The following is a 12451-nucleotide window of genomic DNA, read 5'->3' as shown; positions in this document are numbered from 1 at the left end:
GAGTCTTGCTCTGTTGCCCAGGCTAGAGTGCAGTGGCACGATCTCGGCTCACTGCAACCTGCCTCCCGGGTTAAAGTGATTCTCCTGCCTCAGCCTCCCCAGTAGCTGGGACTACAGGCTTGTGCCACTACACCTGGCTAATTTTTTTTGGTATTTTTAGTGGAGAGGGGTTTCACCATGTTAGCCAGGATGGTCTCGATCTCATGACCTAGTGATCCACTCGCCTCAACCTCCCAAAGTGCTGGGATTACAGGCGTGAGCCACTGTGCCCAGCCTATATATTTTTGTATTCTGAAGTTAAGCATAAATGACACACAATGACAAGGAAACATCTACATTTTTCAGAAGTTGATTTTCTGGGCTGAGGATTTTCCAGGCCAGGTAACACTGGCTTTTCAGGCAGAGGAAATTAAAAAGTGCTTTCTGTCCAGGCATGGTGGCCTCATGCCTGTAATCTCAGAACTGTGGAAGGCCAAGCCAGGAGGATCACTTGAGGCTAGGAGTTCGAGGCTGCAGTGAGCTATGTTCATGCCACTGCACTCCAGCCTGGGTGACAGAGCAGGACTCTCTCTTTAAAAAAAAAAAAAAGAAGAAACTACTTTCTATTAGGTTAGGTACCAACTGCAGAATATTGGTGGGAGCTGGGAGGAAATGGAGGAAGTTCTCTATTGTGACCCCGCCACTTTATAGCCTAACTAGATTCCCAGAACTGCCCCTTCTCCCCTCTCTCTTCTCCCATTAATTCTCTTCCCATGGGTTCCTGCCCTCAGCCTACAAACCTGATTGCCTCCTTCAAAAGTCACCTTCACAAATGTTGATAATGTTGAGATAAGACTGCATGGGATGTTATGTATTATGATCATATTGAGTAATATATGCTCAATATGTTATGTGTTATGATCATAAGTGGTTTTAAGATCACAACTAAATAATTCTAGACATACAAAGACTGAAAAACGCTGTAGAAAATGTTGGTTTTGCAAAGCGGGTGACTGGGAAAATGTCACTTTTCTAATTTTCTGTGCTATGATTTTTTTGCTTTTATTATTGTTATTTATTTATTTATTTTGAGATAAAGCCTCACTCTGTTGCCCAGGCTGGAGTGCAATGGCGCCATCTCAGCTCACCTTCCACCTCCACCTCCCAGGTTCAAGTGATTCTCCTGCCTCAGCTTCCCAAGTAGCTGGGACTGCAGACGAGCATCACCACACCTGGCTAATTTTTGTATTTTCAGTAGAGATGGGATTTTACCATGTTGCCCAGGCTGGTCTCGAACTCCTGATCTCAGGTGATCCACCCGCCTCAGCCTCCCAAAGTGTTGGGATTACAGGCATGAGCCATGTAATCCATCAGCCCTGCCTCATTTTTTTTCCTTTGTCAGGTATGACATAGCACTTTGCTATGAAAATCAGCCCCGACTGATTTTTTTCCTTTTAGTTGTGAGGTATGACACAGCACTTTGCTACTAAGTGTAGTCCTTGGACCAGCAATAACACCTGAGAGCTTGTTAGAAAGTCTCAGACTTACTGAATCAGAATCTGCATTGCAACAAGATTCCCTGGTGATTCAGATATACATTAGAGTTTTAAAAAGCGGCCTATAGCAATTGTTCTCAAACCTGGCTACACAATGGAATCATCTGTGGAACTTTACTGATGCCTGGGTTAGAATCCTCATATATTTGGCTGTGGTGCGTGCAGCCAGGGTGTTGTTTTTTAATCCCAAGCGAGTCCATGAGTTTGAGGCCCATTTCCCTAACACCGTGTTCCTCAAGTGTGATCCAGGCCCCGAGCAACACCACTATCTGGGAATGAGTTAGGAATGCCAACTCTCAGGCCCCACTCCAAACCTGCTGAATCGGCAGCTCTGGGGAGGGAGCCTGACAGTCCTTCAGCCCGGCAGGTGATTCCGGTGCTTGCTAAGGTTTCATTAGGTAGGTCAACGATGCGGCCCAAGAATTTTCATTTACTGACGTTTCCAGGGGCTGCTGCAGGTGGTGGTCGTGGTCTGAGAGGCACACTTAAGAGAATCACGGGCAGAAAAAATCTGATTTGCGGTTTGTCTAAAGACACACAGCTGATTGGGCTGACAGAGTCGGGCCTCACACCCACCATTTCTTCTCTTCAACCACAGACCAACTACCACCTTCACTAAATCTGCAAATATTGAAAACTAGTTCAGTACCTCGCACTTCAGATACATTTCTGCTCCTCCCCAGGAGCTGCCCACAAACACCCCCTACTTCCAAGGCCCCCCCCCCGTCCTTGTCTCAACCCACCCTTCTATCAGGGTCCCTACACTCCACCTCGGCTTAGCTGTGACTTCACTTGGAGCCTCTCCCGTGAAATCTGTCCTCTCGGTCCGAGGTCAGGGAACTCCTGTAAGACGCAGAAGGCCCAGGGTTCTTAGCCAGTGGCCTCCCAAGGCTGGAGCCCGCCGGCCCTGGACCTGGCAGAGCGTCACTTGCTGCAGCCAAGGCCTTTTCCCGCCACATGTAGAGAGGGACTGGAGGCTCGGGAGCCGGTGGAGAAGGTAAGACAGCAGCTGCTGGGTGGGGACGGCGACTGTGCCCCTAGATCGCTGCCTCCTGGGTCCTGAATCTTGCTCCCCGCCCCGTGGAGTTCCCGAAACCCCGAAGGCACTCAGGCACCGCAAGCCATTCCCCGCGGGCGCTGACCCCGAGGCTGGGCGGGCGGGGTGGACACTGTACGCTGAGGTTGGGCGGGTGGCGTGGGCACTGTCCTGGGATTCGCTCGGGCGGCGGGCGCTCGACCAGGACGTGGGCGGGCGCGGGGTGGCCGTCGCTCCCCCGAGCTCGAGTCCCCAGCAGCCCGGGGTGGTGCCGGAAGCCCGTGCCTGCGGCTCCGGGGGAGGGGAGGGCTCGGTGGGTCCCTGAAGACGGCCCTCCCCGCGCGACGTCGCAAGCGAGGCAGCCCCAGGCAGGATCTCGAAAAGCGACCTGCAGATTCCGAGCCCCTGACCGCCCGCCCTCCGCTCCCGGCTTCGCAGTGTACGCGTCTCCCGCTCTCCCCGGTTCGTTTGTCGCCACAGCGGCCGGATTCGCGTCTCGCGGGTGGCGCTCCCCGCGCTCGGTTCGGCGGAGCCCGGCCCTGGCCGCACGCCTGAGGGAGGCGCAGGTCCCCGGAGGCGCGCTGAACTAGGGAGGCCCCGGGGCGCACCTGCCCGGGAGAAGCGGGGCGGGGCGGCGCGGGCGCAGGGCGCGGGCCCGGACGCTGGAGGGGGCTGTGGCTCTCCCGCGTCCCCGCCGCTCGGGCTGCGCGGCGCCCGCCTCCCCCCGCCGAGGGGCCGGCCCAGGCCCGGGGAGGGGCGGCGGCCGCGGCACTTCCCGCTCGCTGGCCTCGGAGGTGGCGGGTCCGGTGCGGACGCTCGGTTGGGGCGCGGGGCGGAGACGCGGCCGCCGCCCGCTTTGCACCGCTCCTCCCCGCGCGAGTGGCGCTGGCCCGGCGTCGAGGCGGCCATGGCTACCCGGAGCCCGCTCCCCACCCACCCCGCCTGCTCCGCCCTCCCCTCCGCCCCGCGCCACCTTTGATGGCTCGGACCGCGGCCGGCCACCGCCAGCCCCGCTCGCGCGCCCGCGCCGCCGCCGCCCGCGGGTATTAATAGCCGGCGCCGCCGCGCCCTCGGCCTCCGGGGGCTTGGGAGCCGCCGAGCCCGAGCCGGGAGAGGGAGCCGCCGCAGCTGCCGGCGCCGTGGAGGTAGGCGCGCGGCGAACAATGACCGCGGCGGGAGGGCGGGGGCCGGGCCGCGGGCTGCCACTTGTGCGAGTCCCGGCGCCCGCAGTGCACGGCCTGGGCCGCGGGCGGAGGTGGGCGTGTGGTCCCCGGGGTCCTGCCCCGCGCAGGCTGGCGGCGGGCCGGGCTCCGGCAGCCCCGGCCACTGCAGCGGGAGCTCGGGGGCCTCGGGGCCCCGCGCCGCCCCCTGTGCCCCTCTCCCCTTACCTCCGCCGACCTCGGGCTGCGGGGCTCCGCCCCAGTCCCCGCTCGCCACCCACCCCCCCCGACCCCGCACCCTTCCCCCTGCTTCCTCGAGTCCGACCGCCCGCTGACGGCGTCGGACGCCGCTTCCGGACCTCCGGCGGCAATCTCGACCCCTGAGGCCGGTTGCGGGCCGGGGAGGTGGCCGCTGGCGCGGATGCCACCGCGCCGCCGGGTGCCCGCCGCTCGCCCACGCGCGGCGCGAGGTTCCCGGCGGGTGACAAAGAGGAACACACCCTCTGCCCAAGTTAGATTTGTGTCTCTCTTGACTGCCTGCCTGTATGCGGGGTAAAGTTGTTTTTTTTTTATTTTTTTATTTTTTAAAAGCAAAGGACAGATTGTTTTGCGGCGAGCATTTCCAACTTCTGATTGTGGTTTTACGATTCAAGTTCCGGAAACTTTAGCTGTGTGATCCGGCTGGACCCCGGAGACTGTGTGTGTGTGTGTGTGTGTGTGTGTGTGTGTGTGTGTGTGTGTGTGTTTTATTTGAGGCAGGGGGAATATGAATTCACTGTAATGAGTCTGGATCTCGTTTGTGGCAGCTGGAGACCAGCGGCTGCTGAGGATCGAGTAGGGTTTCCCAGAAAGGAGGGAGCCGAGGCTCACAAGAAGCGAGGCCCTGGTATCTGACCAGCTCGTGGAGACGTGGGAGAGCCTGCTTCTCATCTGGAACAGTTTAGCAGTCTCGGCCTCCCTCTCTCTCCCAGCCCTGGGGAGTATCGGTGGCCTCTGGCTGTTTCATTTTATTGTTGTTAAGGCCTTCTTCTTGTCAGTGTGCTGGTTTGACCGCCCAGCCCTGGCCCCTGCTTGGGAACCCCTCTTCTTCCAGCAGGCAGCATCTTCTGAGCCAACCCTGGCCTAGCACTGGATTCTGTTTAATGTGCTTTGCACGTGGTGACTTGCGGAGCCCGTTTCAGAACATCCTACAGCATTGTCTTGCTTTTCTTATTCAGTCTGAACACTGAAGGGGAGGAGAAATAAATATCTTTCAGGTCCTGAAAGCTTTAGGGGGAGTTGTCTTAAAAACAGGCTTCGTGGTTCCGGAGACTCTGGGAGGGCCCTGCTTCATTCTGCCTTTGGCTGTCTGCCTCCTTCCACAGTGTTCTTGTAGGGGGTTTATTCTCCGTCTTTGGGATGGGTTGGTCTACGGGATCTGACAGTTTCTGACAGTGTGCTTCATAAGTGGGTACAGCTAGCACATGGCTCACTTGATATTCCTGCAGCATCGTTCTGCAGCAAGGCATCAATATTGGAGTTACTCCAAGCACAACGAAACGTTTGTGTTTTTAGAATGTCTGGCTAATAGATCTGCTTCTGGGTAAAATAAATAGAAGCATTGTTGGGCAGTGGCTGCTTTACTGAGGGAATTGTTGGTGGAGACAGTGAGTAGATGCCTTCCTAGCCCAGAATCTCTTACTTGTTTCTTTCATTTGAACGGGAAACTAGAAAACCTTGCTGTGGAGGTAGCTGTGCCTCCTAGGGGCAGGGATTCTATGGTGCACCCCCACCCCCCCCGCCGTGATTTGGGGTGTGGTGTTTCATTGAGAAGGAGTTCTGTCATTGTGGGAATCCTTTTGAAGTTTGGTTTATAATGGCCCCTTTCACATGGATATTCTCTTCCTTGAATTGGTACAGGGATGGATTTATTCCTTGGGTCAAAATAGAATGCTAACGTTACTCTGTAGCCAAACTTATCAAAGAAGATCTTAAAATAATAATCTTGGACAACTTTTTTACTGGGTTATTGCGTTTACCTCAAAATTATGCTGAGGCTGCAAGCAACCTGGAGGAATGTTTTTATTTCGCGTTTCATTAAAGAAACTGTCCGGTGGGGGGGGGTCTGGGTGTAGTGACTCATGCCTGTAATCCTAGCACTTTGGGAGACTGAGGCAGATCACTCGAGGTCAGGAGTTCGAGACCAGCCTGGCCAATATGGTAAAAACCTGTCTCTACTAAAAATACAAAAATTAGCCAGGAGTGGTGGTGTGCACCTGTAATCCCAGCTACTTGGGAGGCTGAGGCGGGAGAATCACTTGAACCCAGGAGGCAGAGGTTGTAGTGAGCTGAGATCAGGCCACTGCACTCCAGCCTGGGTGACAGAGTAAGACTGTCTTTAAAAAGCAAAAAACAAAAAAACACTGTCCAAGTAAATTTTTATTTTTGTTAAAGATACAAACTATAGCATTGAAAGGGTTAGTTTTTTTAAACAGTGAAGCTTATACTCATTTACTTTATTGAACACACAAGAGCTTAATTCATTTGGAAAATTATATGTATTTATGAGGAGGATGCTTGTGATAAACATCAGGAAGAAAAAACTCCTTTCACCCTGGAGAGGGTTAGAGAATCCCAGAAAAAGAATAAGAGGCTGGCTTCTGCAGGCAGAATATGCTTAGGAAAAATGGCATTGTGATTTTCCCAGAGGATAAGAGAAATTCTGTGGATTTGTAAGTACTGCAATTGCCTGATTTTTTTTTCTTTTATTTATTTATTTATTTTTTTGAGACAGAGTTTCTGTCTTGTTGCCTGGGCTGGAGTGCAATGACTTAATCTTGGCTCACCATAACCTCTGCCTCCTGGGTTCAAGCAATTCTTCTGCCTCAGCCTCCCTAGTAGCTGGGATTGCAGGCATGCGCCACCACACCTGGCTAATTTTGTATTTTTAGTAGAGATGGGGTTTCTCCATGTTGGTCAGGCTGGTCTCGAACTCCTGACCTCAGGTGATCCACCCGCCTCAGCCTCCCAAAGAGCTGGGATTACAGGCATGGGCCACCGCGCCCGGCCTTGCTTGATATTTTGATAGCTTGGTGGACTGGACATTTTAAAGAAGCCTTTTGTTACTGGCCTTGCTTATTGCAGATAACTGCTTAGTATTTTTGAGAAATGCAATTTCCTCACCAGCTGAAGGCGTTACAGGTAAGAGGGGCCAGTATAATTCCGTAATGCGGGTGCCAGACTCTTTCTACCTTGGATGGACAAGTATTCCCTGTGTTGTTTACCATTTGCCTGGGAGGGCAGGGTGTGGGGTGTGAGGTTCTTGTGGCAGTCTCTCTGCTATCCTGCTGTCGTTTGGTGCTTTTGGTTGAAAGGAGCCTCTCCAGGCCTGGCTATTGAATGGGAAGCAATGGATCAGCTTCGCTTCTTGCCTTTTAGTGCCAGAGTTTATGCTGTGGTGGTACTGGGCCGTTCCTTTGTCCTCTTTCTGTTTCAGCTGTGGCGACATAGGTAGGTTGTTACCGCCTTAACCGCTTCCACATGGCCGGGAAGGTCAGAGCCAAACAGTTTTCATTCAAATTACTTGAAATACTGATTTCTCCAGTCCCATTCTGCCAAATGCAGCCTTTGTTGTTAAGAAGCCCCCAGGAAATGTATATTTAAAACTGACAAAACTTTTTATAGGCTGCCCTTGCCTTGGTTTGAGTTAGTTAAAAATGTTTGGCCAAGTTGGCACTTGGAGCAAAAGTGGGTAATTGATACGTTACTAACATATCGTGCTCCAGGCTTTTGATAGTAATCCATGGAGACTGAAGCTGAGGCATGCTCAGTGCTGCCTGCAAACTTTGAACTCAGATTTTAAGTGTTTTTATTTTAATGTGGGGTGGAAATTACAGATATACTTCAAGACTTGCAATTAATGTGGGAATTTATCATTTACACTGAGTGAATTTCATATGTAAAACTGTCATATTTGTTCATACATTAAAAAGAGCCTCAGGCCAAACTAGACTGCCTTTAACTCTCTATTATGATAATAACGTCTTACTGCAAGAGTAACTTCAGTTTATGTGCAGAGTTTTGGCAAAATGCTTTTCATAAATTTATTAATTATAAGAGAAGACCTAAAAATCCAGTATTATGGTGACTTTCAGTTTTTGTTCTTATTTTGTTCATTCAGGATCTAGTATAGTATCTGAATATAGCAAACTTGAAAGGGAGTCTCACTGTCACCCAGGCTGGAGTGCAGTGGTGTGATCTTGGCTCATTACAACCTCCGCCTCCTAGGTTCAAGCAGTCCTCCAGCCTCAGCCTCCCGAGTAGCTGGGAGTATAGGCATATGCCACCATACCTGGTTAATTTTTGTATTTTTAGTAGAGATAGGATTTCACCATATTGGCCAGTCTGGTCTTGAGCTCCCGACTTGTGATTTGCCTGCCTTGGCCTACCAAAGTGCTGGAATTACAAGTGTTAGCCACCGCACCCAGCCCTGTTTTCTTTTTGAAAGAGGGTCTCACTCTGTTACCCAGGCTGGAGTGAAGTGGCAATCATGGCTCACTGAAGCCTCGACCTCTTGGGCTCAAGCAATCCTTCCATCTCAGTCTCCTGAGTAGCTATGATAACAGATATGTGCCACCATGCTGAGCTAGTTTATTATTTTTTTTAATAGACAAGAGTCTCACCACTATATTGCCCAGTTTGGTAAATCCTTGTTGAATGAATAATACATCCAGTTTTTGCCATCCCTTCAAATCAGTCTTTAGGGTTTTTAAAGGGAACTTGTTAATTGTAATGATAGATTGCAGTTCTGGCAGTTTGATATTTGATTTTGTTTTCATTTCATTCTAATTTAGTATTTTAAACTAATCCTTAAAGCTGAGTCAGATTGTAAAAAGACGTAGGCTCCTTTAAAGAAGACAATAAAAGCATGAAGAAGAAAATGAAACAAACTTGAAATCCTACCACCTGTTACTGACTCCTACCTTAGCATTTTGGCATCTATTCTTTTTTTTTTTTTTTTTTTTTTTTTTTTTTTTTTTTTTTTTTTTTTTTTTTTTTTTNGAGACGGAGTTTCACTCTTGTTACCCAGGCTGGAGTGCAATGGCGCGATCTCGGCTCACCGCAACCTCCGCCTCCTGGGTTCAGGCAATTCTCCTGCCTCTGTTCTTTTACATAGCCTTCTCATTTCTTAACCTCCCCCAAATTCGACATTGTAATTGTTTTATATAGTACTTGTCTATAAATTTAATGTGCTTACCTTTCCTTTTTGGACTTTGAAGCTTGCTTCTGGGATACATTTTCCTTCTTCCTTTTAGAAATTCTGTCAGCATCTGTTGGTGGTAACTTCAGGTTTTGCATGTCTTAAATACCTTTGTTCTTGAATAGTATATTTACCTGGGTGTGCAATTCTATATTGTTCCTGTGTTAATCAACCATGTTCTGGTCCCATTGCTGTTGCTGTCTAATTATTTGTAAGTAGTCTGTCTTTTCTCTCTGGCTCCTTTTAAGATCCTTTGGTGTTCTGCAGTCTTGCTTTGACATGTCTAGGTATTTCTTCTCTTTTACTTTTTATTTTTTTTTTGAGTCAGGGTCTCACTCCCATTGCCCAGGTTGGAGTGCAGTGACATGATCTCAGCTCACTGCAGCCTCAACTTCCTGGGCTCAAGTGGGGCTACAGGCAAGCACCACCATGCCTGGCTAGTTTTTTGTATTTTTACCAGAGATAGGGTTTTGCCATGTTGCCCAGGCTAGTCTTAAACTGCTGGGCTCAAGTGATCCTCCTGCCTCGGCTTCCCAAAGTGCTGGGTTTACGGGCATGAACTGCCATGCCTGGGTCTCCTTTGCTTTTATTCCTCTCTCTCTCTTCTTCCCTCTTCTCCTCCCCCTCTCTTCTGCTTTTCTTCCCTGCTCCTTTGCTGCTGTCTCTCCCATCCTCTATCAGTTTGTTATTTTCTGTTGCTCAGCAGTATTTCAGAGGCTGGATGTGCTATGACTTGGGCATCCACTCACCTGTGGCCACTGCAGTTGTTTTCTGCGTTGGCTATCATGAATACAGTTGCTTTGAACATTTGTGAACAAATCTTTGTGTGGAGATATGTTTTTCATTCTTCCTGCTGGGTCTTAAGTGTGTACGTAACTTTATAATAAGCTATGTGTAAGAAAGCGTTGGCAGCATTTTAGATTCCCACCCGTGATGTATGAGACTTCTAGTGACTCCAATCCTGATCTGACACTTGGAATGCTCAGTCTTTTCCTTTTAGCCGTTCTAGTGGCTGTGTGGTAATATCTCATTGTGGTTTTGTTTTTCATTTTTCTGATGACTAATGAAATGCTTTCATGTGCTTACTGGTCATTTGTACATCTTTTGTGAGTGTCTGTTAGCTATTTCCTTTTTGTTTTTTTGAAAAGGAGTCTCTGTCACCCAGACTGGAGTGCTCGTCTGCCTCACTTGTTTTCTTTTTTTTTTGTTTTTTGTTTTTTTGAGATGGAGTTTTGCTCTTGTAGCCCAGGCTGGAGTGCCGTGTGACACGATCTTGGCTGGCTGCAACCTCTGCCTCCCAGGTTCTAGCGATTCTTCTGCCTCAGCCTCCCGAGTGGCTGGGATTACAGGCATGCAACACGACACTGGCTGTTTTTTGTATTCTTGGTAGAGATGGGGTTTCACCACGTTTAATACTTTTGTTCGGATTGTTTTATATAGCTTTAGTATATTTGATATACAACAAACTTCACATTCTTAATATCATCTTACAGTTTGTAGGAGTTCTTTATGTATTTCGTGTATAAACCCTTTGTAAAGATCTGTATAGTGTGAATATTTTCACCCAACCTATTTCTTACCTTTTCGTTTTTTAGATATCTTTCGAAAAGCAAAAGTTATTAGGAAAACATTTTACGTGGTCTAGTTATTGAACTTATTTAATGTCAGGAAATTTATTCAGTATCGGAGAAATAGCACATTTCTTGTGTGTATGGCAAGCGAAAAATGACATATTGCTCCATTCAAGAGATCAGGCTCCATTTACTGGATGTCAGTGGAACCGTTTTGTTCTTGTCTAACTAAAACTGAGTTGGAAAAACCCAAGGATGAAGAAAAAAATTACCTGCTTATTTTGGAAAATATAAGCAAATAAGTATTTAAGATTATGATCAAATAAATAGATTTCTAAAGTCCCAAATTGAGTTTGTGTTTGTTCTTTGGCACACAGAAGGATTATGGGAAAAAATGCTTTTGAAATCAATGAAAAATGGCTGCCCTGGGCAAAAGCAAGTTACAACATTCTGAAAAGAGGTCAGCGTGGCAGACACACAGCTCTACAGTCTTGCTTTCCATAGCTTCAGTTACCCACAGTCAACTGCGGTCTGAAAATATTAAACGGAAAATTCCAAAAGTAAACAATTCACAGGTCTTACATGGTGTACTGTTTTGAGTAGCATGATGAAATCTCATAGCTTCCCACTCTGTCTGTCCCTTCTTCATTATGAGAAGCTGAGTACGGTACGTTAAGGTATTTTGAGAGATAACATTCACATAACTTTTATTACGGTATGTCATTGTTCTGTTTTATTACTATTGTTAAACTGTGCCTAATGCATACATTAAAGTTTACCACAGGCATGTAAGTACAGGAAAACACATAGTGTATGTCAGCGCTACCCGAGGTTTTTAGGCATCCACTGGGGGTCTTGGAATTAAACCATCTGGAGAGGGGGCCGTCAGTTTCTCTGTTTTGGTAGTAATTGTATCTTTTTATTAGCGCATTCTCCTTAGGTTCTGAGCTAAATAAGCAAATAACCAGTATTGTAAGGCCAGGAAGTATGCTTCCCTAGTTTTAGTTTTCTTGCCTATAGAAGGTCAGTGATAAACATTGGTTGATTTCAACTAAAATTTGTGAAATGTACACTCTCTATGACGTTTTAGAATACGGAAGGTGCAGGATGATCTCAAAGGTGACAAGAATTTGGAGTATAGGTGTTGAAGCCAGACAAACCTGCCCTTATATATCTTTCACTCTTATTTTTTTTTGAGATGGAGTCTCACTCTGTTGCCCAGACTGGAGTGCAGTGGTGCGATCTCAGCTCACTGCAACCTCCTCCTCCTGGGTTCAAGTGATTTTCCTGCCTCAGCCTCCCTAGTAACTGGGATTACAGGCATGTGCCACCACCCCTGGCTAGTTTTTGTATATTTAGTAGAGATGGGGTTTCATCATGTTGGCCAGGCTGGTCTCAAACTCCTGACCTCCAGTGATCCGCCCGCCTTGGCCTCCCAAAGTGCTGGGATTACAGTTGCGAACCAATGTACTTAGCCATATCTTCTCTCTTTGATGTTGGGCAGGTTATCAATGCTCTTTCCCTAAAACCTCAAGGGAACATTTAAGAGTGTGTTTATCTGCAAGCGGCAGAAGTTTCAGCCATCCCATACTGAGTTGCTCCAAGTAACAAAAGAAAGGGGCTCCCAGTCTATGTCTCAGCCTGAAGTATCATCAAGGACCCAGATGTTTTCTGTCCTACTCTGCTGCCCTCGGCATGTTGCTTTTTGCACTTAGGCTTGTTGCCCAGTGGTTAATTAGACTGCTGCAGCCTAATTAGTCATTATGGCTAATGGCAGTTGCAGCTCCAAGCTTCATACTCTCATGCGTTTGTTGTTACCAGGTCAGTAGCAGCACAGGCTTCTCATTGAGCAAAATCCTTCCCAGAAGCCTCCAGCATCTGGGAGGTCTTCGAAGCAGATTCTGGGGAAT

General features: G+C 48.6%; 1 protein-coding gene across 6 annotated transcripts in view; it reads left to right on the top strand.

Moving 5' to 3' along the window:
* Positions 1-2879: 2879 nt before the first annotated feature.
* Positions 2880-12451, top strand: part of FARP1 (FERM, ARH/RhoGEF and pleckstrin domain protein 1) — a 330763-nt gene continuing 321191 nt past the window's right edge. For 5 of the 6 annotated variants that reach the window (XR_005200535.1, XM_037739086.1, XM_037739085.1 and 2 more), the window contains exon 1: positions 3349-3716. The gene's annotated coding sequence lies outside the window, so the exon portion shown is untranslated. Of the gene's footprint in view, positions 3034-3348; positions 3717-12451 lie in introns of those variants that run through there. The other variant, XM_037739083.1, reaches the window with a different exon arrangement.

The sequence above is a fragment of the Cebus imitator genome, unplaced genomic scaffold (assembly GCF_001604975.1).
Source record: "Cebus imitator isolate Cc_AM_T3 unplaced genomic scaffold, Cebus_imitator-1.0 Scaffold62, whole genome shotgun sequence".
NCBI classification, from domain to species: Eukaryota; Metazoa; Chordata; class Mammalia; order Primates; family Cebidae; genus Cebus; species Cebus imitator.
Note: the sequence above shows the minus strand (reverse complement) of the source record. Positions and strands in the feature narration are given on the sequence as shown.